Below are 25,798 nucleotides of genomic sequence, written 5' to 3'. Positions count from 1 at the left end.
TTTTGGGCATAATTCCAGATTGCTCTCCAGAATGGCTGGATTCTTTCACAACTCCACCAGCAATGTATTAGTGTCCCAGTTTTCCCACATCCCCTCCAACATTTGTCATTATTTGTTCCTGTCATCTTAGCCAATCTGACAGGTGTGTAGTGGTATCTCAGAGTGGTCTTAATTTGCATTTCTCTGATCAGTAGTGATTTGGAACACTCTTTCATGTGAGTGGATATAGTTTCAATTTCTTCCTCTGAGAATTGTCTGTTCATATCCTTTGACCATTTATCAATTGGAGAATGGTTCGGTTTCTTATAAATTTGGGTCAGTTCTCTATATATTTTGGAAATGAGACCTTTGTCAGAACCTTTGTTTTTAAAAATATTTTCCCAATTTGTTACTTCCCTTCTAATCTTGTTTGCATTAGTATTATTTGTACAGAAACTTTTTAGTTTGATGTAATCAAAATCTTCTATTTTGTGATCAATAATGATCTCTAGTTCTCCTCTGGTCATAAATTCCTTCCTCCTCCACAAGTCTGAGAGGTAGATTATCCTCTGTTCCTCTAATCTATTTATTATCTCCCTCTTTATGCCTAAATCATGGACCCATTTTGATCTTATCTTGGTATATGGTGTTAAGTGTGGATCCATATCTAATTTCTGCCATACTAATTTCCAGTTTTCCCAACAGTTTTTTCCGAATAATGAATTTTTATCCCTAATGTTGGAATCTTTGGGTTTGTCAAAGATTGAAAAAAAAATTTTTTTTAATTAAAAAAGCAATCCAACAACCTCAAAACACACCTTTCTTTCTGAGCTTTGATCATTGTGGAGGCTAAAGGGCTCATTAATTTATTAATGAAACCACTGAAAAATCCTTAGGTCCAACAAAGATTTCTTGATCTTTTCTTTTTTCTTTTCTTATCCTCTTTATTCTTCCTACTTTTCCTTTTGATTATCTCACTGACTCTTAAATGGCAAAAATTCACAAGTCCACACCTTCTTAACTTATTGAATTAGCTTAATCCTGAGTTTATTTCAAATGGACAAATTAAAATTTTTATGACAGACTGAGGCTAAGTTTAAAGTAGTAATAGTAATAATGGTAATAGTAGTAATAGCATTTCTTATTTATACAGCAAGAATACATTTTTCTCTTTCAAGCCCAAGAAGCACTTGTAATATTATCTCCATTTTGCAGAAAAGAAATGAGATTCAGAAAGGTTCAGAAATTTATTCAAGGTTACACAGAGTGAGAATCATAAGACAAAGAGAAATGCAACAGTTTTGGTTCCTAGGTGGTCATTTTGGTGACTCTGAACACCAATCGAAAAGGAGTATATAAGAACACTTTGAAGATATAATAAACTTCATCTCTCATGAAAAAAAAAAAAAAATACTTGGGCATCTACCTGCCAAGACAAACCCAAGAATTATAGGGACACAATTACAAAACATTTCTCACAGAAATAAAGTCAGATCTAAAAAGTGGAAAAATATCAATTGCTCATGGGTAGGCCAAGCTAATATAAGAAAAAATCACAATTCTACCTAAATTGGTTTACATGTTCAGTTCCATATCAATTAAACTGGCAAAATTATTTTATAGAACTAGAAAGAGTAATAACAAAATTCATCTGAAAGAAGACAAGGTCAAGAATATTAAGGGAATTATAAAGCACCAAAATTATTTGGGATTAGCTAAGAAATAGAATGGTGGATCTGTGGAATAGATTAAATACACAAGACACAATAATCAAAGCATTTGGCATAGTAATGTATGCCATTATAGTAACTGATATTTACTATAGTATGGTAATGTTTATCAAACCCCCAAGCTTCAGCTTCTGGTATAAGAACTCACTATTTGACAAAAATTCCTGGGAAAAATGAGAAAATAATGTTAGAAATTTGGCATAGACCTAAATCTCACATCCCATATCAAAGTAAGATCAAAATGGCTACATGATTTGGGCATAAAAGATACCATAAACAAATTAGGAGAACAAGGGATAATTTATCGATCAAATCTTTGGTAAAGGGAGGAATTTGTGACCAAAAAAGAACTAGAGAATATTATTAAAGGCAAAATGAGCAACTTTGGTTATATTAAATTAAAAAGTTTTTGTACAAGCAAAATCAACAGAAACAAATTTAAAGGGAAGTATAAAGCTGCAAAAAAAAAAAATCTTTGCAGCCAGTATTTCTGAGAAAAGTATTATTTCTAAAATATATAAAGAACTGTGTCAAATTTATACGAATACAAGTCATTCCCCACTTGATAGTCAAAAGATATGAACAGACAATTTTCAGATGATGAAATTAAAATCATCTATATTCCTGAAAAAATGCTCTCACATTGATTAGATAAATGGAAATTAAAGCCACTATGAAGTATCACATCATACCTCTCAGACTGGCTAAGTAAAAATAAATATTGGAGAGGATGTGGGAAAACTGGGACACTAATGCATTGTTAGTGGAATTGTGAAATGATCCAACCATTCTGGAGAGCAATTTGAAAGTATGCCCAAAGGGCTATCAGACTGTGCATACCTTTTGATCCAGTGGTGCCATTATTGGGTCTGTATCCCAAAGAAATCATAAAGGAGAGAAAAGGCCCCACATGTGCAAAAATGTTTGTAACAGTTCTTTTTGTGGTAGCAAAGAATTGGAAATGGCTGATCAGGTTGTGGTATATGAAGATAATAGAATATTATTGTTTTATAAAAATGATGAACAAACTGATTTTAGAAAGGCATGAAAAGATTTACATGAACTAATGCTGAGTGAAACAAATGGAATAATAACAGAGTAGTAACAGCAAGATTGCAAGATGATCACTTATGAAAGATTTGGTTCTTAGTGGTTCAATTACCTAAAGCAATCCCAAAGGACTTTGGATAGAAAATGCCATTTACATCCAGAAAAAGAAGTATGGAGACGGAATATAAATCAACATATCCCTTGTTCACTTCTTTTTTCTGCTTGTTTGTTTGTTTTTTCTGTTTCCCATGGATTTTTTCTTTTGCTCTGATTTTTCTTTTCTAATATTATTTATAAAGTATTGAAGATAAGTAACTTAAAAAAAGAATAATAGTGGCTTTAGATTCCAAACCAAGTCTTTAAACTCTAAAATTAATGCGATTTAAATACTATACTAGCAATCACACTTCAATAACTAGAACTTCTTTTCCTTTTTGAAGATGTTTCCTAACAATATAGTTCTTTAAGAGTATGATTTCTGTTATACTTGCTTGAAGTAATATGGAGTGGTTACACTTAAGATAAACAGTTTCATATATGCAAAAATACATATGTAATCATAAATTACAAAAGAGAAAGATGCTGCCCTGTTAGAAAGATTTGCTTAAACTTATAGAAATATAGTATGCTTTGTTCATTGTTCAATCATTTCAATAGACTATGACCCCCATTTGAGGTTTTCTTGGTATATATACTGAACAGTGGTTTGTCATTTCTTTCTCCAGTTCATTTTACAGATGAGGAACTGAGGCAAACAAGGCTAAGTGACTTATCCAGTCACACGACTAGTAAGTGTCTGAAGCTGGGTTTGAACTCATAAAGATGAGTCTTCATGACTCTAGGCCTGATGTTCTATTCACTATGCCATCTAGGTGTCCATATTTTGTATCTATGTAAATATATATTTCATATACATATATTATGTATACATACATAATATGCATACAGATATATGTGTATATATACACACAGATATATGTGTATGAATGTGTATATTTATTTGACAATGTAGACGCAACTTGACAAATACCCATACCACACTTTCAATAAAAGCCTGCTTATGTCACATATATACATATGCACACATATGCGTATATACACAGACATACACAATTAAAGTATATTTCCAAAATAAGTTGAACAAAATCTGAAAGTATAAAAATGATAGCAGACCACTTTCAACTTTTGCAAATTGTACTTGTGAATTGTAGCTGGAATTTTTTGGAGAGTGTACAAATATTTTCTGTTACTTTGGGCCTAAAATTTATTGATGTTTAGTGTTATTTTCTTTTTTTAAAACAATATTTTACTTTATTATTTTCTATTAAAGTTTTTCCCATCCATCAAAACAGAGAAAAAGAAAGAAAAACAAAACCTTTGTAAAACATGCATAATAAAATAAAACAAGTCACAATTGACAATGTCCTGAAATTTGTGTCACATTTTGCATATTCAGTTTATCACCTCTGGAATCATCTGGAATGATTTTCATTTTATTGATTAAAGCTCTTAATTATCTAAGATGTTATATATTTTTATTTTAAAATATTATTTCTTTTAAATATTCTTTTTCTTTTAAAATTCTGAGTACCAAATTTTCTTTCTTTCTCCCAACACTCCTCACACACTGAGAAGCAAACATTATAATATCAATTATACATGTGAAATTATGCAAAATGTATTTCCATATTAGCCATATTTCCAAATAGCAAGAAAAATAAAATGAGAAAATTATACTTCAATTTGCACTCAGAGTTCTTTAGTTCTCTCTCTGGAAGTGGATAGCATTTTTTTCATCATGGCTCCTTTGGAACTATATAGGATCATCATATTGCTCAGAATAGCCAAGTTTCTACAGTTGATAATCATTCCAACATTGTTGATACAGTATAAAAATAATTCCAGATTCTTTTCACTTTATTTGCATCAATTCATATAGGGCTTAACATTTGTTCCTGAAAGCATCTCCTTCATTATTCCTTATACCACAATAATCCCCCCAAATTAGCAAAATTTGTTGTCATTCTCCATTTGAATTGATGGACATCTCCTCAAATTTCCATTTATTTTTGCTATCACAAAAGAGCTTCCACAAATATTGTTTGTACATAAAATATCTTTCTCTTTTCATTTGACCTCTCTGAGGCCAACTAGTAGTGGTATTGCTATATCAAAGCTAATACACAATTTTATGGACATTTGGATATAGTTCCACATTGTTCTTCATAATAGTTTGATCAGTTCACTACTCCACTAACAATTCATTAGTGTATCTACTTTTCCTTCATTATCATGATAACTAGAAAACCATTGTCTTATCAATTCCATTGAGTTAACACCTTATAGTAGGCTTAAATTAATCATACTGAGCCTTAAGTATATTTCTCCAAAGTTCCTGCACTTTACAATTTGTCATTTTGAATGGCTGTGAGGATCTCAGTGATTTTTTAAATCTGCATTTCTCTAATAAATAGCAATTTAGATCATTTTTCCCACATGACTCTTGCAAGCTTACACTTCTTCTAAAACTGCCTCTTCATATCCTTTCACTCATTTTCTTATGTGATTCAGTTCTATATTCAGGATATATTTAAGAAGCGAGTTCTTTATTAGAAAAATATATGCTTTACATTTTTTGGACATTATGCTACTGTCTATGGTACCTTTTAGCAAAATGTAGTTTCTTTGATTATTTCTTTTATTTTGGTATATTTTTACTTTAGTTTTAGCTGAAATATAGTTTTAGCCAAATTTGAACTCAGGTCCTCCTGACTTAGGTGCTTATCCAATAAGCTGCTCCAACCTGTCCTCTCTTTTATCACTCCATCATCCTTTCTTTTATGCTTTTCCCCTACTACTTCCCTATTGGGTAAATTAGATTTCTATACACACATATAAATATCTATCTACTTACTATCTATCTATCTATCTATCTATCTATCTATCTATCTATCTGTCTATCTACTGTCTTCTCTTTCTTTAAACCAATTCATTGAGAGTATAATGTAAGTTCTGCATGCTAATTCTTCCCCCTCCACTTTCCTTTCCATTGTAAAAGCTATATTCTTTATTCAGGTCTGTTTTTTTTTTTTTTTCCATCAGGAATACTTGGAAATTCCCTATTTCATTAAAGTTCTTCTCCCTGAAAGCTTTGGAATTTGGCTATACTATTTCTGGCAGTTTTAATTTTGGGACCTTTTTTTTAGGAGATGATCAATATATTCTTTCATTTTATTTAAGCTTTTGGATCTAAAATATCAGGGTAGTTTTTCCAGAAATGTTTTTGAAATGTTGTATCCAGACTTTTTGTTTTTGTTCATGATTATTAGGTAGCACAATAATTCTTAAGTTATCTCTCCATGATCTATTTTGCATTGATTTTTGCAGTGTGATATTTATTTTTATTTTATTTTTTTTTCATTCTTTTGTCTTTTTTTTGTTTGTTTTTTTGATGTTACATGGAGTCATTAGCTTTCATTATCTCAATTTTAATTTTTAAGGCATTATTTTCTTCAATGAGCTTTTGTACCTCTTTTTTCTTTTGGTTAATTCTGACTTTTAAGGCATCGTATCCTTTTCTGGTTATTTTCTTTTTTTCTTTGTTTTCTTCTCAGTTTTTATAGCCTATTTTTTTCACTTTGAACTTTATGTTAAGGTAGGATTCTGATCACTTTTGGGTAGTGAGGCACTGTGTCAAGCTTTGGAGTGTCTTGTGCAATTATTTTCAGAGGTAATTCTGGGTATCTGCAAGTTTTTGATGCTTCCAAAGGGGTCCTATCCTAGAAGAAGTATGATCTTTCTGCTTTGCATGCTGGTCTTTACCTAAGAAGGGTCCCTCATTCCCTGTTGTTTCAACTATTAACACTTGTCTTGGCTTTAGACCTATGATCAGATTCTCTGTTATCTGCTGCCATGAGTAAGTGCTTCTCCTGATCCTAGAACTGTGACCAGGACCTTTTCTTTCTTGTGACTGACCATCAGCACTCTTCTCCATGGAATCCAGAACTGTTTATGCTTTAGAGTTGCCAATCAGTCTCAGTTTTACCCAGAATAGGGTTACCTGTAATCTCTTTTTGATCAATTGCTTGATGTGCCTTTTTTTGCTTCTTTTGATTGTGAACACTCTGGACAGTCTTCCACCTCAGTATCATGTACATTTGCAAACTTACTTTTTTTTTTTTTTTCAAGCCAGAAAATATCTCCCCATGAATTTATTTTTGGCTCTACTGCTCCAAAATTTGACTAGAGGTGTCATTTTTTTTTTTTTTTTTTTTTTTTTTTTTTACTTATAACCTATTTTTATTAGTTCAGGGACAATAATGACTGTTGAGAATTTTTTTTTTTTTTTTTTTTTAGATTTTTAAATTTTTTTTTATTATATATATATATATATATATATATATTTTATAATATTATCCCTTGTATTCATTTTTCCAATTTACCCCCCCTCCCTTTATTCCCTCCCCCCCGACGACAGGGAATACCATACATTTTACATGTGTTACAATATAGTCTAGGTACAATACATGTGTGCGAATATCACTTTCTTGTTGCACAATAAACATTAGAATCCGAAGGTACATGCAACCTGGGCAGACAGATATTAGTGCTAACAATTTTCATTCCCCTCCCAGTGTTTCTTCTCTGGGTGCAGCTACCTCTGTCCATCATTGATCAACTGGAAGTGAGTTGGATCTTCTTTATGTTGAAGATTTCCACTTCCATCAGAATACATCCTCATACAGTATTGTTGTTGAAGTGTATAGTGATCTTCTGGTTCTGCTCATTTCACTCAGCATCAGTTGATTTAAGTCTCTCCAGGCCTCTCTATATTCCTCCTGCTGGTCATTTCTTACCGAGCAATAATATTCCATAACCTTCATATACCACAATTTACCCAACCATTCTCCAACTGATGGACATCCATTCATCTTCCAGTTTCTAGCTACAACAAAAAGAGCCGCCACAAACATTTTGGCACATATATGTCTCTTTCCGCTCTTTAGTATTTCTTTGGGATATAATCCCAGTAGTAGCGCTGCTGGGTCAAAGGGTATGCACAGTTTGATAACTTTTTGGGCATAATTCCAGATTGCTCTCCAGAATGGCTGGATTCTTTCACAACTCCACCAGCAATGTATTAGTGTCCCAGTTTCCCCACATCCCCTCCAACATTTGTCATTATTTGTTCCTGTCATCTTAGCCAATCTGACAGGTGTGTAGTGGTATCTCAGAGTGGTCTTAATTTGCATTTCTCTGATCAGTAGTGATTTGGAACACTCTTTCATGTGAGTGGATATAGTTTCAATTTCTTCCTCTGAGAATTGTCTGTTCATATCCTTTGACCATTTATCAATTGGAGAATGGTTCGGTTTCTTATAAATTTGGGTCAGTTCTCTATATATTTTGGAAATGAGACCTTTGTCAGAACCTTTGTTTTTAAAAATATTTTCCCAATTTGTTACTTCCCTTCTAATCTTGTTTGCATTAGTATTATTTGTACAGAAACTTTTTAGTTTGATGTAATCAAAATCTTCTATTTTGTGATCAATAATGATCTCTAGTTCTCCTCTGGTCATAAATTCCTTCCTCCTCCACAAGTCTGAGAGGTAGATTATCCTCTGTTCCTCTAATCTATTTATTATCTCCCTCTTTATGCCTAAATCATGGACCCATTTTGATCTTATCTTGGTATATGGTGTTAAGTGTGGATCCATATCTAATTTCTGCCATACTAATTTCCAGTTTTCCCAACAGTTTTTTTCCGAATAATGAATTTTTATCCCTAATGTTGGAATCTTTGGGTTTGTCAAAGATTAGATTGCTATAGATGTACCCTTTTTTGTCCTTTGTATCTAATCTGTTCCACTGATCTACCGGTCTATTTCTTAGCCAATACCAAATGGTTTTGGTGACTGCTGCTATATAATATAGCTTTAGATCAGGTACACTTAGACCACCTTCTAGAGGTGTCATTTTAAAGTTATTTGGATGAGAGTGTTGTGAGAAAGTTTAGGTCAGGGTATTGCCTGCAACTTGTCATCTTGGCTTGCAGTTTTAAAATATTATTCTTGAAGTATAAATTATTCTTATTCTACTCTGTTTTCTCTGCATCAGTGTAAGTAGATCTCTAATATTTCTTAAACCATTCCCTTCATTATTTTTTATGGCCAATAATATTTTATTATATTTATGTTCTTTAACTGATTTAGTCATTTTCTAACTGATAGGCAACTCTTCATTTTTAATTCTCTACACTAGACAAGGAGCTGATATATTAATATTTATAGATATCTACATAACCAAAATTTGCTGATATTGGTCTTTTTTACTCTTTTTTCTCTTTGAGGTATAGGCTTAGCAATGATATCAAAGAATATGTAAAGTTTCATAACTTTGAGGCACAGTTCCAAATTGCTTTCTCAAACAGGAAAACCAATTTGTAGCTCAATCAACTGTGCAATAGTATGCCTTTTGTTTCCTGCAAATTCTCCAATTTTTTCATTTTCATTTGCTTGAACTTCTGGGTGTAACATGGGGCTGCAGAGTTGAAAGGTCATCTTCCTTTATATTTTATTCATTCTGCATAATGTTATTTTGGTTCTTCTTTCTTAATTTTGGATTATTGCTTTTGCATAAGTTTGGAAGGTCCTTAAAAGTAGATATTATTTCATTCTTTGTATTTTTTTCCCCAGCACCTAGAACAGTGTGTGGCATATAACATGAAGTTAATAAATGCATTTCGATTCATTTATTCAATTAGATAAGATTTCCTATGATTTCTTGTACTCCCTTCCCATGAAAGAAACATTCCCCTATATTTATATATTAAAATTTATTCAGTTATTATTAATAACTTAGTATATAACATTTCTGGCTTATACATGTTATGAAGAGTGCTTCTATAGGTTTTTAGAGTACTTTCTTGCTGTAATTAACTTCCTTAGTGTGTAAACAAGTAGTAAGATATCTACCTTAGAAGAGATGAATAACTTAGTAACTATTTTTGGTTAATTCCAAACTGTTGTCCAGAATTACTGAGGTTAAATCACGCCTTTTCTACCAAGGAATTAATTCACCAGTGTTCCTACAATCACTCCAACACTGAATTTAAAAAAAAATTTCAATCTGATCAGTATTAGGTGATATATCCAAGTTGTTATTTTAAACACATTTTTTAGTTTAGTAGTGGTTTTGAATATAGCAGATGGGTTTTGTTGATCATGCATTATTTTTTAAAATGTGTTCATGTACTTTAACTATTTATCTACTCTAAATGGCTCTTAATCTTAAAGATTTTTATAGGTTTCCTATGTAATTTTGATGTCAGGCTTTCAACAAATATGTTAAATGTGAAGATTTTCCCTAATCCATAATTGCTTTTTTTAAAAAAAATATGGTTTGAAATATAGTTTTAATTTTTTTAAAAAAAAGTTATGGAATAAAACAAGCATTCCTATAACCTAATATAATCAAAAATATAATTGCAAATGAATGGAAATCTGCTATACAGAACTTGTTATTCCATTCAGATACACAACAAAATGATTATGTAAATATTTTTCCTTTTTTTCCATTCCCTCCCCAATCCTTCACCCCAGAGATGGCTACTATAAGATACAAATAGGTGTATATGTATGTAAAATTTATTCTATGCTTATTTCTACTTTTCAGTTCATTCTATGGATAACATCTTTCTTCACATGTCCTTTATAGGTAATTATTATTCATAATAGATAAAGTAACCTATTCACTCAAAGTCATTCTTAGAACAATACTACTGTAACTGTCTATACATTGTTCTCTAGGTTCTGCTCATTTTACTCTTCATTATTTTATATGTCTTTCCATGTTTTTTCTAAAATCAGTAAGTTCATCATATTATTTTTCCCCTGAATGTATTTTTCCCCCAAATTTTTATTTTTCAATTTAATTCCAAATTCTTTTACTCCCTCCACATTTTCCTCAAACCATTGAGAGCATACTTATTATACATATGAATTAAAAACATATTTCTATATTAGCCATATTCTGAAAATAAAAAGAAAAAATAAATAGAAGGAAAAATGTACTTTTATCTGGACTCTGGAGTTCATTATTTCCTCTACCATCGTAGTGAAATATGATAAACATTCTAATTTTCCTGTAAAATCTCTCCTCATAGCTGGATCATGTATCCATTTTGACCTTTTCTTGGTAAATGGTATAAGATATTGCTCCATGCCTAATTTCTTCCATAATTCTTTCAAGTTTTCCAAACAATATTTTTACAAAGTGATGAATTATTATCATGAAATCTTAAGTCTTTATTGTTGTGAAATATAAGGTTATTATGTTAATTTGTTGCTATAAATTGTATGTCAACTCTTTTATTGATGACCTACTGTTCTATTTCTTAGTCAGTTAAAATGATTTTTAATAATTACTGTCTTATAATACAGTTAAAAGATCTGGTAATGTGAAACTCCTTTATTTACAGTCCTTCCTCACAAATTTCCTTTGATATTCTTGATTTTTTTTCCTAATGAATTTTGATGTTTTTTTTTTTCTAATTCAGTAATTATCTTTTAATTTTATATAATCAAATTTACTATTTGGTCTTTCACATTTTCATTAATAGTTCTTAAAAATATAACCTTGATTTTCCCATAAAGTTTTAATATTTTGGTTGGTTTCATTTAGGTCTCATATCAATTTGTATTTTACTGTGGTATAGTTTAAGGTATTCTAAACACATCTGATAAATGCCAAACATTTCTCCCAGTAGTTAGTCCAATAAAAAGTCCCTCTGTTTTTATATGAACATAAAGTTTATATAAATCTTATAAGAAGTTTGTGATTTATTGAGAATTAGAGCACTATGCATGTTTAGGATTTATATATTTGATTCTACTGATAATTTTTTAATCTTTTATATTTTCCAATAAAATATAAAAATATTTTAGCATAATATTTTTATTATTAAAGCTTTTTATTTTCAAAACAAGCATAGATAATTTTCATTGCTTACCCTTGCAAAACCTTGTGTTCCTTCCCACTTCTTCCCTAGATGGCAAATAACATATCTTAAACATGTACAATTCTTCTATACATATTTCTACAATTATCATGCTGTACCAGAAAAATCAGATCAAAAAGGAAAAGTGAGAAAGAAAAAAAATGCAAGCAAACAATTAGTAAAAATATTATGCAGTCTTTTAAAATACTGATCTTTAAAAATACTCTGTATGTTTACTATCATAATGTCTTCTTTGTAACTTGAAATTTAGTATTCTTTATTTTAACTCCTTTTTTTATTAAAGATTTTTATTTTCAAAACATATGAATGGATAATTTTTTAATATTGAACCTTGCAAAGACTTGTGTTCCAAATTTCCTCCTCCTTCCCTCTCCCCTAAATGTCAACTAATACAATATATGTTATACATATAAAATTATATGTAAAATTCAATATATGCCACCTGCTGTTGGCTGCTGGAGGTCTAACTCAGACCTGTAGAATGGATCTCTTCATGTGAGAGGATGATGATGATACAAGGAGACTGAGAGGCAGTTGCTGTTCTCTGATCTCTCCACTGAGAGGCAGTTGCATTGTCTGACCTCTCTCCTTTTCCCCTAGAGTCCAATGTATTTCATTCCCAGTCCATAACACCTGTGTCATAAAGGCTGCTTTGCAACTCCTTCAGATGTTATGATTCACAGGTGTGGAGGCTCCAGAGAACTGACCTGCCCCTTCACATAGGCTTGGTACTTAACATATTTATATGATTACGTTGTTTCACAAGAAATATCAGATCAAAAAAGAAAGAAAATTAATAGGAAAACAAAATGCAGGTGAATAACAACAAAAAGAGTGGGGATGTTATCTTGTGATCCACATTTAGTTCCCACAGTCTTCTTTCTCTGTGTAGATGGCTCTCTTTATCACAAGACAACTGGGACTGGCCTCCGTGGGTTGGAAAGAGTTAACGTTCATCAGAATTAATCTTGCTATTGCAGTGTATAATGATCTCCTAGTGCTCATTTCACTTAGCATCATTTCATGTAAGTCTCTCTAGGCCTCTTTTTAATTTTTCTTATTAGTATGGCTTTTGATTTACAAGATATATGCATGGGTAATTTTTCAGCATTGACAATTGCAAAACCTTTTGTACCAATGTTACCCTCTTTTCCCTCACTCTCTCCCCCAGATGGCAGGTAGACCAATACACGTTAAGTATGTTAAAGTATATGTTAAATACAATATATGTATACATGTCCATACGGTTATTTTGCTGCACAAGAAGAATCGGTCTTTGAAATAGTGTATAATTAACCATGAAGGAAATAAAAAAAAAAATACAGGCAGACAAAAATAGAGGGATTGGGTTTACACTCATTTCCCAGAGTTCTTTCACTGGGTGTAGCTGGTTCTATTCATTGTTGAACAAATGGAACTGATTTGGTTCATCTTATTTTTGGAGAGGGCCAGGTCCATCAGAATTGATCATCATATAGTATTGTTGTTGAAGTATATAATGATCTGGTGCTGCTCATTTCACTCAGTATCAGTTCATGTAAGTCTCTCCGGGCCTTTCTGAAATCATCCTGAAATCATTGTTCTTATAGAAAAAATAATTTTCCATAACATTCATATACCACAATTTATTCATTCATTCTCCAATTGATGGGCATCCACTCAGCTTCCAGTTTCTGGCCACTACAAAGAGGGCTGCCACAAACATTCTTTCACATACAGGTCCCTTTCCCTTCTTTAAGATCTCTTTGGGATATAAGCCCAGTAGTAGCACTGCTGGATCAAAGGGTATGCACAGTTTGATAACTTTTTGAGCATAGTTCCAAATTGCTCTCCAGAATGGCTGGATGTATTCACAGTTCCACCAACAATGTATCAGTGCCCCAGTTTTCCCACGTCTCTTCCAACATTCATCTTGTCATATTAGCCAATCTGACAGGTGTGTAGTGGTATCTCAGAATTGTCCTAATTTGCATTTCTCTGATCAACAGTTATTTGGAGCACCTTTTCATATGACTAGAAATGGTTTTAATTTCTTCATCTGAAAATTGTTTGTTTATATGCTTTGATCATTTATCAAATGCTTGAATTCTTATAAATTTGTGCCAATTCTCTATACTAGAAATGAGGCCTTTATCAGAACCTTTACATATACATATGTTTTCCCATTTTATTGCTTCCCTTCTAATCTTACCTGCATTCGTTTTGTTTTTAAAAATATTTTTCATTTAATATAATCAAAATTCTCTCTTTAGTGTTCAATTAAGAATTCCAATTCTTCTTTGTCCACAAATTCATTCCTTCACCACAGATCTGAGAGGCAAACTATTCTATGTTCATCTAATTTGCTTATAATATTTCTCTTTATGTCTAAATCATGAACCCATTTCAACCTTATTAGGGTGCCTAGTTTCTGCCATACTAGTTTCCAATTTTCACAGAAGTTTTTTGTCAAATATTGAGTTCTTATCCCGAAAGCTAAGATGTTTGGATTTGTCAAACACTAGTTTACTATAGTTATTGACTATTTTGTCCTATGAACCTAATCAGTTCCACTGATCAACTACTTTATTTCTTAACCAGTACAAAATGGTTTTTATAACAGCTGCTTTACAATACAGTTTTAGATCTGGTATAGCAAGGCCCACCTTCATTGGAATTTTTTTCATTAATTCCCTTGAAATTCTTGAACTTTTTGTTCTTCCAGATAAATTTTATTATTTTTCTAGATGTGTAAAACATTTTGGGGGGTATTTGATTGGTATGGCACTAAATAAGTAGATTAATTTAGGTAGTATTTTCATTTTTATTATATTCACTTGGCCTACCCCTGACCACTTGATATTTTTCCAACTTATTAGATTAGACTTTATTTGTGTGGAAAGTGTTTTGTGGTTATGTTTATATAGTTCTTGACTGTCCCTTGGCATTAATATTCCCAAATATTTTATACTATCCATCATTATTTTGAATGGAATTCCTTTTTGTATCTTTTGCTGCTGGACTTTGTTGCTACTATATAAAATGCTGATGATTTATATTGATTTATTTTGTATCTTGCAAGTTTTCTAAAGTTGTGAATTATTTCTAATAGTTGATTTTCTAAAGTTCTCTAAGAATGCCATCATCATTATCGCGAGTGACAATGTAGTTTACTCATTGCTTATTCTTATTTCTTTAATCTCTTTTTCTTCTCTTATTGCCAAGCTAGCATTTCTAATACAATACTGAATAGTAATGGTGATAGTGAGAAAACTTGTTATACCCCTGATCTTATTGGGAATGGTTCTAGTTTTTCCCCATTACAAATAATGTTTGTTGATGGTTTTAAATAAATGTTACTCATCATTTTAAGGAAAGGTCCATTTATTCTTATACTCTCTAGTATTTTTAATAGGAATGGGAGTTGGATTTTATCAAATGCTTTTTCTGTGTCTACTGAGATAATTCTATGATTTTTGTTATTTTGGTTATTCATATAGTCAGTTATGCTAAGAGTTTTCTTAATATTTAACCAGCCCTGCATTCCTGGAACAAATACTTTTTGGTCATGGTGTATTGTCTTGGGGATGACTTTCTGTAATCTCTTTCCTAATGCTTTATTTAAGAATTGAAATTGGTCTATGGCTTTTTCTCTGTTTTTACCCTACCTGGTTTAGGTATCAGTACCATATTTACATCATGAAAGGAATTTGATAGGACTCCTTTTTCCCCTATTTTTCCAAATAGTTTATATAGTATTTTGTAAGGGTCGGAGGAGTCAGGCATAGTGCACATAGAAAGCAAATAGAGGCATTGTAGCCCTGAGACCTCCAGAAATGGGCTTCTGTGAACTAGTGGGAACTCTGGTCAAATTGAGATCCACATCATTAACTGGAGGCATTTCCTTCTTTGATTGGCTGTGTATATGACCTCATAGACCCTATTTAAGCTGTGGGGAGAAGAAGCAGGTGCTCTTTGACCAGGAGTTCAGTGGGAGTCAGCAGGAGGTCAGCTAGGAGCAGGATGTGAACATGTGAACAAAAGATCTTGAGCTTGTACATGGCTCTTCTTGAGCACTTTATTGTGTATTTAAACCATTGTTTCTATGAAATGATGTCCAGAGATCTCTGACAACTTCAGACAGAGATAAGCTTGGTGAAATTGGTTTAAACACTGCAAAAGACAGTGACTAGAGATTTCTCTGAGGGCCTGGGAATTAGGAGGGACTAGCAGTAGTGATTGCTGAGTTGGCATTCACAGTATTGGAATTAATTGTTTAAATGTTTGGTAGAATTCACATGTAAAGTTATCTGGCCCTGGAGATTTTTTCCTGGGGAGTTGACTAATAGCTTGTTCTATTTCTTTTTTTAAAATGGGACTATTTAAATAATTTACTTCCTCTTTTTTTAAATCTGGACAATCTATATTTTTGTAGATATTCTTCCATTTCACTTAGATTATCAAATTTATTAACATATTAGTTGGGCAAAATAGCTCCTACTTATCGCTCTAATTTCCTCTTTATTGGTGGAAAGTTCTCCCTTTTCATTTTTGAAACTAGCAATGTGAGTTTCTTCTTCTTTTTTTTTTTTCTAATCAAATTAATTAAAGGTTTATGTATTTTATTGTTTTTTTTCATAAGACCTACTTTTACTTTTATTTATTAATTCAATAGTTTTTTTTTTATTTTCAATTTTACTAATTTCCCCCTTCATTTTCAGAATTTCAAATTTGGTATTTAATTTATTCTTTTTTTAAACTTTTTTTTGTTATTATACATCCAATTTATTGAGCTTCTCTTTCTTTATTTTATGCAAGTAAGCATAAAATTTCCTTTAATAACTACTTTGGCTGCATCCCACAAATTTTGGTTTGTTGTCTTATTATTGTCATTCTCTTCCATGAAATTATTGATTATTGCTATGGTTTGTTGTTTTAACCACTCATTCTTTAAGATTAGATTATTTATTTTCTAATTAATATTTGTTCTATTTTCCCCTGGCCTCATATTGCATGTGATTTTTTTTTTTTTTGCATTGTGATCTGAAAAAAATTCACTTACTATTTCTGCCTTTCTGCATTTGATTTTGAGATTTTTATGCCCTAATACATGGTCAATTTTTTTATAAGTTCCATGACTCACTGAGAAAAAAGTAAACTTCTTTCGGTCTCCATTCAATTTTCTCCAAAGATCTATCATACCTAACTTTTTAAATATTTTATTTACTTCCTTAACTTCTTTCTTATTTATTTTGTAGTTTGATTTATCTAGTTCTGAGAGAGCAAGGTTAAGACTCCCCACTAATTTAATTTTGCTCTCTATTTCTTCCTGCATATCTATTAACATCTCCTCTAGGAATTTGGATGTTATACCACTTGATGAATATATGCTTAGTAGTGATATTACTTCATTATCTATAGTACCATTAGACAAGATACAGTTTACTTCCTTATCTCTTTTAATTATATTTATCTTTGCTTTTCCTTGATCTGAGATCTCAGATCTGGATTGTTACCCCTGATTTTTATACTTCAGGCGAAGCATAATAAATACTGCTCCAGCTCTTTACCTTCACTCTGTATCACTCTCCTTTAAATGTGTTTCTTGTAAACAAAATATTGTAGGATTCTGGCTTTTAATACTGTCTCCTATTCATTTCTGTTTTATGGGATAATTCATTCACATTCATATTCACAATTAAAATAACTAATTCTGTATTTTCTGCCATCTTATTTACTCTAAATTATGCTTTTCTTCTTTCCTTCCCCCTTCCTTCCTCCCGAGTATTTTGCTTCTGATCACCACCTCCCTCAAACAGCCCTCCCCCTTTCTTACTTCTGTTTTCCCTTCTGTAGCTTTCCTCTTTCTTTTCCCCTTTCCCCTCACACTTTCCTTGAATTTGAGACAAATTTTTCTGTGAAACCAAATATATCTGATATTCTCTCAAGCCAAATCTGATTAGAGTAAGATTCACACAATGCTCATCCCCCCTCCCTTCTTTCCCTCAATTATAATATGTCTTCTTTGCCTCTTTGTGAGATGTAACTTTCTTTATTTTACCTTCTTTTCCTTCTTTTTTTTCAATACAATCCCCTTTCCATCTCTAGTTTTTTTTTCATATTATTATAATAAAATCAAATCATACCTGCACTGTCCAAGTATGCCAATAACAGATATATAATTCTGAGGATTTACTTTCTTTTTACCTTTTTATACTTCTCTTGAGTTCTTTGTTTGGAGATCAAATTTTTTTTTGTTCAGTTTTGGTCTTTTCATCAGAAATAAATGAAATGTATTGAATATCCATCTTCTTCCCTGAAAGATAATGCTCATGTTAGCTGGATAGCTTATTCTTGGGTGTAATCCAAGTTCCTTTGCCTTTTGGAATATTAGATTCCAGACCCTTCAATCCTTTAAGATGAAAGCTTCTAGGTCTGGTAAAATCCTGATTGTGGTTCCTCAGTATTTAAACTGTTTCTTCCTGGCTGTTTGCAATATTTTTTCTTGCTCTGATAGTTTTGAAATTTAGCCACAATATTCCTAGGAGTTTTCATTTTGGGGTCTTTTTCAGGGCATGATTGGTGAATTCCTTCAATGGCTATTTTACCTTCTAACTCTAGGACAATAGGATGTGATTTTCTGTAAGATAATGTCTAGGTTCTCTTTTGCATCATGACTTTCAGAAAGTCCAATAAATGTTTGATTGTCTCTCATGGATCTATTTTCCTTATCAGATGTTTTTTCTAGGAGATATTTCATATTTTCTTCTTTTTAAAAAATTTTTTTGTGAGGGTTTGACTGATTCTTAAAGTCTTTTTGAGTCATTCACTTCCATTTGTTCAATTCTAATTTTTAGTGACATTTTCTTCAGTTATTTTTTTTAATTCCTTTTGTATTTGGTCAACTGAATTGCTTTCTTCACTTCACATTTTTTCCTTTTCACAACTTCTGTTTGTCAATGAAATTGTATCTTTTTCATATGTATTTTGTAAGGAAGTATATGCTTTTCCCATTTCATCAAATCTATTTTAGGAGTTTTCTTCAGATAATTTCTGTTTTTCCTATCCATACCCTCTTGCAAAGATATCATTTCCTTTCCATATTTTTCTTGTAACTCTCTTTAAGATTCTTTTTTTAAATCTTCCATGAAAGCCTTGTGAAATAGGGACAGCCTATATCTCCTTTTGGGATTTCATCTGGTATTGATGGCTTTTAGGAACCTCAGGGTGTGAGGTTGGTTCTCTCTATATATAAATGTTGTCTATAGTCTTTTTGGTTTTTTTTTGTTCATTTTTAAGGGCTGAGATCTGATCTTAAGACAAAGGAGCCATAGCTGCTTTAGTTTGTCCTAGGGTAGGCATTTCTTACTGACTTTTGGGTGCTGAGTTATTGGGGCCAAGTCCTGAGTTCTCTCAGGCCTCAGCTGCTTATAATTTGCCTTTTGTCGGTTTTACAGCTAATGTGTTAAGCACCTACTTGCAATGAGGACAAATCAGCTTAAGAGCCTCATAGAAGATTCCCCAGTGTGGAAGTTGCAATGCACTGACTCTGGCCCCATCTCTGACTTCCTGTTCTAGTTCCTTGCCCGGGGCTTCCTACATTGAGGTCCAACCTCAACCTCCTCCCTGTCCATTTGAAACAGACCTGTTCTGAAGTTCTTCCAAGGTAACTTCTAGAAATATGTTGTACTCCAAATATTTGTGGATTCTGTCACTCCAAAGTCAGTTTAGAGGCTTAATCTGAGGGAATTTGAGGGAAGCTTGGAGGAGGCCACAGGAAGTTGTGTCTGATCTTTGCTTTCTTGGCTCTACCCCCTCTGATTAAGCTTATTTTAGATATACTAACATGATAATCCCAGAAAATTGATTTCTTTTTGTCTTAGATGAACATTGATAATGGTAACTAGAATTGTTTCTGAATTTACATTTTTCCTGATGATTGGGATAGAATGAACTTGGTTCAGAATGCTATTACAGGTGATGTTGCTGCTTTTCATGCTAACCCCTCCCTCCCACTGCAAGTTAATTTATTCAATTTCAAGATGTATTTTATTTGGGTAAAATCCAGATAGTAAATTCATTTTGATATTCCAAAAGATCCTTTTTCTGTAGCTTCCTTTTGCCCTTTTATTAATAACAGACTGACATGTTGATGAGTTTATACAATGATCCTCAAACTCTTTAAATAGGGGGCCAGTTCATTGTCCCTCAGACTGTGGGAGGGCCGCACTATAGTAAAAACAAAAGCTCACATTCTGTCTCAGCCCCTCAGCCCATTTGCCATAACCTGGTAGGCACATAAATGTCCTCAGCCAGCTGCATCTCAATCAGATTAAGAACCCCTGGATAGCTTTTTAAAAAGCTTCCTACCTTATTGAAACTATCATTTTTTGTTATTGTTGATTTTCTTGAATTTTAAAGTAAGCAATTCTTCAACTCCATTACTTTTGTGCCACTTTTAGTGACATAGTTTACTTTGCTTGTTATCTTATTTTATTTTCCTTGTTATGTTACTATGATTTGCCACCCTAATACTAGGTCTTATAATGCTTAGAGACAGTAAGAATTCATGCCTCATTTTTGATCTGGGTAGGAAAGATTCAGTTTTGTTTTATTTATATATGCATATATGTATATATATAAATATATATAAATATATATATATATATATATATATATATATATATATATATATATATATATATATATATATATATATATCATCCTTGAAATTCTCAATTGATCTTTTTGGGAAAGATTTGGTGCTTCTGATATTTTTATGATGGTTTGTGCTTTTAAATATTCAACTGAAATTTTAAGAGACAATAATTTTCCTTTAATTCATGGATTGTTGTTATTATATAGTACTGAGAAATATGTATATTCTTTAAATAGTCCTATTACAAAAACAACTTATTTTTCACTACTAAATTCTTCAACACTTTGTTCAATTCAATATGCAATGTTCAAAACTGAAAAAAATTTAGTTCTAAGAAAGCATTATTAACAACACATATCACTTAACTTTTCTCAGTCTTGATTTCTCTGTTTTCTTCTTTGTAAAGTGGGAATGATATCAGAAGAGGTCGCTTTTAGATTCTGAAAGCCTTTAGTTCAAATTTGCATTTTGATGCAAACTAAATTGCCCCAGGCAATTCATGTAACTTCTTAATGCTCCAAGCAATTCATTAAAACAATAATTTTCAAAATTAATGCTCCTCTAAATTAGTAGAAGAAACCTAACATTTCTCTTTTTCCTTTTCTGCTCTCACTGCTTTACCCTAGCCTAAGATCTTGTTATTTACTTATAGTGTTAATTTTACTTTCTTTTAACTAATTGACCAGTCTACTTTTCACCTTTCCCCCAACTTTCTCTTTCTCTTTCTTTGCTCAATTGAGTGGTTCAAATTCTTTTGTTCTTTCCTACCTTCTAAACTTCCTCATACCTATTGTTTCCAAATTTTATTTGTTACAGATGGAATTAGAAGTCAAGAGTGTGAACTAGAATAACAAGTACAGGAGTCCATAGACAACAGGTTGTATGTTGATGCATATGTGTACTCCCCAAACACATACATATACATACAGGGAGAAGATATGTATGCAAACTTGCATATATAGACATGCATATCATCACATATACATGTATGTACATATATGAATACAAATATTCAAATAGCAATGTAAACATAAATAAATATTTGTATATATATATATATATGTATATATATGTAAAATCTCACATTTCTTCCCATTTTTCTACTTTCAAGGCTAACACCCTAGTTTAGACCTTACTTTGTTATATCTGAAAAAAATAGATATCATGTTATTATATTAAGGATTAATTATTAATCTGTGATCCACCCTTTTCTTCCTATTTTCATCAAGACCCCATTCCTGAAAGGGTCAGTCATTCTCTGAAGATATGACTGACTAAGGTAATTTTCTATAAAACTCAAATCTAGACAGGGAACTTTACTTTCTCTTTACTTAGTCAATAAAAGCACTCCTTAGCTTGATCTTTTTCCTAACATGTCTTGTAGTCTTTGATCCCTTCAATTAGACTTTAGGGTAACCCAGTTCATGAAGAAGAAATCTAGACAGAGAGATCTGGATGTTAATAGTTTTCCTTGCCCAGATGTTTTGAGGCTGCCTAGTCTCATTATTAAGTCAAGTTCTCAGCACTGAAGGCATTGAGGACTTTTAACTCATCTTCTCATTAAAATTACACCAATGAGTGTTAAGTTTCATTTGTCAAGGGTGTACCTTATCAAAATGTACACATCTGAGTATTGTGTTCCAGTCTCCCTTGGTATTCCTGGTTACCAAGAGAAACCAGCCTTTCAATTTATTGATTATTGACTAACAATTAATAAATTGAGTATTAATTACCTGAAAACTGTCTCAGAAATTTTATACATGACCTCTGACCAGAATATTAATATATTGATATTTCATTCTTCTTATTATTTAATCCACTCTCCACAAGCAATTAAATTGATTTTTCTAAAGGAGAATCACCTCATTTTTGTCTAAACCATTCTGGATGTCTTTACAGTAGTTCTAGTTTCTCTCCCAAGGATCCTTACATTATCACAGTGTACCTTCCTTCTGGGGAGTTTATTTTTATGCAATGATATATGTTAATTGTTTTATTTTTTAATTGACTCATTTATTCAATCTTTTATTTATTTTTTTCACTTTTGCAATTTTATTCCTTTCCTCCTCCCCAGCTTTTCTCTTATTTAGACTTACGGATTTTTATTTTGAGCTATTGAATATATGTTGGAATTAGGCATTCCCATTTGCTAAGCAATATCTGTGATAGTCCTTGGTGTTTACATTGTTTGCTATATTATTATCCAAAGCAGAGGCTAATAGAAAGAATACAGAGAAAATCATTAAATGGTCTCAGACTACTTCTTATCCATTTTAGTATATATTTTTCCTTTTCCTGATATAGGCACTGATGATTCAGAAGAGAGATTTTTCTTCTACCTCTGTCCCCTTATATTACCAGCTCAATTAGAGCCAGAACTCAGCTCTTATCTGACATGAAAACTTCTTTTTCTCTGGGATGAGGATATTAGGACAGCATGAAGAGTTTTCAGTGAGCTGGCTTTTTGGTGCAAATACCATTCTCCTTTTTTCCAAAGAGTCCTTCACTTGCTTGAAGACCTCTTAAATAATCAGCTTTGTATGTGCTATTTCCAAGGACTCAGTGCTTTTGACAATAGAATATCAAACTGCAGATTGGGGTGACCTCCTGCTTGACACCCTTTTCTTTATTTCCTTGGTTTCAGAAAATTCAAGTCTTCCATTTGACCTGGTATTATCTAAGATTCTGGCAGTCTGCTCTCCTGAAAGCACAAAGAAAGTAACACAGAGTACCTGAAAACTTCCCACACAAATGGGGAGGAAAAACTCTTGTGTTATTTCAGTGAGAGCAATAAGGAAAAGATTTCAAGACTATATTTCCCTAGGCAGGAATTTGTGGTAGACAAAGCAGTTCTCTACTGACAGTGAATCTTTGGTTTAGGAGACAGAGGAGAAAAAGAAAAAAAAATACTTAACTCACTCTACTTTGCATTATTTATGTAGATGCATCCTAGTTTCAGAGTATTATTCCTTAAAGTAAACTCAGGTATAAGAGTATAATTCCTGAAGTGAGGATCTTGACACAGGATAGGATCTTAGATTAGGAGATAGAAGGGCTTTTAAATCTTATGTAGTTCAACACATATTTTAAAATCAAATTTAAAAAACACACAGATACAGAGAAATTGACTAATTTGATCAAGATCACATAGGTAAATATGTGATGAAGTCGTGATTTTAATTTAGATTTCCAACACAATTTTTAGTTTTTCCTTATGTTTTTTCCTATTATAACATTTCCCCTCTGATATTTGGCCACTATTGGAGAGAGCATCAACTGTTTTTCCCCCTTGATTATATTTTGCTCCTGTCCATTGAAAGCCTGGTAGCTTCTTACCTGATTTGTTTTAATCCTTACCAAATGGCTCTCGGCTTTCTGCAAGCACTAAATTTCACAAGATTCAAATACAAAACAGATTATTTAACACAATACAAATTATAGAAAAAGAAGACATCATAAGCCCATAGTCAAAACACTCACATCCTTCTCTGTGTCTGTCCATTTTTCTGCTTATCTCTCTGTCTCTATCTTTTGCCTCTCTATGTTTCTCAGTCTCTATCTCTTTTTCTCTATCTCTGTTTCTCTCACACACATAGACACACATCCCTCATATTTAGTAACCTATTAGCACTGCTCCAATTTTTTCTTTTAGGGGGAGAACTTGGGATTGTTAGGATATGATCACAAATAGACATGAGTAATTATATAACTTCAAACAAGAATAAAGGGAAGATCTGAGATAACAAGTCATGACTCTGCCCTGATAATTCTAATTTCCAACTCTGCCTCTAGTCTTTAATTCCAGAGTCCCTTACTGAGCTTATCTGCATTCCTTTTACTTTCTTGTACTTCATGTACTTCATGGACTGTTTCTACATACTGTAATCTTTTTTTCTCTCTTGTGAACCTTATGCATGTGGGTATTATTCCATCCCATACATATTTTGCTTTGTTTACTCAGATCTCATAGCCCCATCACATATATACATACACCCTAATCAAATATCTGTGAATATCTCTTATTATATCCTTCTTAATTACATACTTGCCACTTCTCAATCCTAATAGAGATGGGAATATAGGTCATATGTAAGATTTTTAAGTTAGAACTGGAAGCTCTATGAAATTACTGAGTTCAACCTGCTCATTTTACAGCTGAGAAAAATGTAGCCCAGAAAGATTAAGTAATTTCAAGTTATTTCTGAGGGAGTATTTGAACTTGCATCTAGTTGAATCCAGGCCTTATGCTCTATTCACCCTATCATGTTGCCTCTTTCTCTCTTTTACCTCAGGAATCAGGTAATGTGTAGTGATATCTCAGAGTTGTCTTAATTTGCATTTCTCTGATCAATAATGATTCGGAGCACCTTTTCAAGTACAATACTTTTAATTTCTTCATCTGAAAATTCTGTTCATATCCTTTGACCATTTATCAACTGGAGATTGGCTTGAACTAATATAAATTTGTGTCAATTCTCTATATATTTTAGAAATGAGTCTTTTATCAGATCCTTTGAATGCAAAAGTGTTTTCCCAGTTTATTGCTTCCATTTGAATCTTGCCTGCATTAGTTTTGTTTGTATAAAAACATTTTAACTTAATATAATCAAAATTTTCTAATTTGTAATCAATAATGTTCTCTAATTCTTCTTTGGTCATAAATTCCTTCCTTCTCCACAAATCTGAGAGATAAATTATCCTATGTTCTTCTAATTGTTTAAAATAGTATTCTTTATGTTTAGATCATGAACCCATTTCAATTTTATCTTGGTATACAGTGTTAGGTATGAGTCAATGCCTAGTTTCTGCCATATTAGTTTCCAATTTTCCCAGCAGTTTTTGTCAAATAGTGAATTCTTATAAAAACAACAACAACAACAACAACAACAACAACAACAACAAAACTTGGGCCTTAGGGTTTGTCAAATACTAGATTATTATAGTCATTGGCTATTTTGTTCTGTGAACCTAACCTATTCCACTGATCAGCTTCTCTATTTCTTAGCCAGTACCAAATGGTTTTGATGATCCCTGCTTTATAATATAGTTTTAAATCTGATACAGCCAGGACATATTCATTTGCTTTTCTTTTCATTAGTTCTCTTGAAATTTTTGAACTTGTGTTCTTCCAGATGAATATTCTTATTTTTTCTAGTTCAGTAAAATAGTTTCTTGGGAGTTTCATTGGTATAGCACTAAATAAATAGATTAGTTTAGGGAGTATTGTCATTTTTATTATATTCACTTGACCTATCCATGAGCACTCAGAATTTCTCCAATTATTTAGATCTGACTTTATTTGTGTGGAAAGTGTTTTGTAGTTGTGTTCATATATTTCCTGACTTTCCCTTTTCAGGTAAATTCCCAAATATTATCAACAGT

Source organism: Sminthopsis crassicaudata, chromosome 4 (assembly GCF_048593235.1).
Source record: "Sminthopsis crassicaudata isolate SCR6 chromosome 4, ASM4859323v1, whole genome shotgun sequence".
Taxonomy (NCBI): domain Eukaryota; kingdom Metazoa; phylum Chordata; class Mammalia; order Dasyuromorphia; family Dasyuridae; genus Sminthopsis; species Sminthopsis crassicaudata.
The sequence above is the reverse complement of the archived record's forward strand: the minus strand, read 5'-3'. Positions refer to the sequence as shown.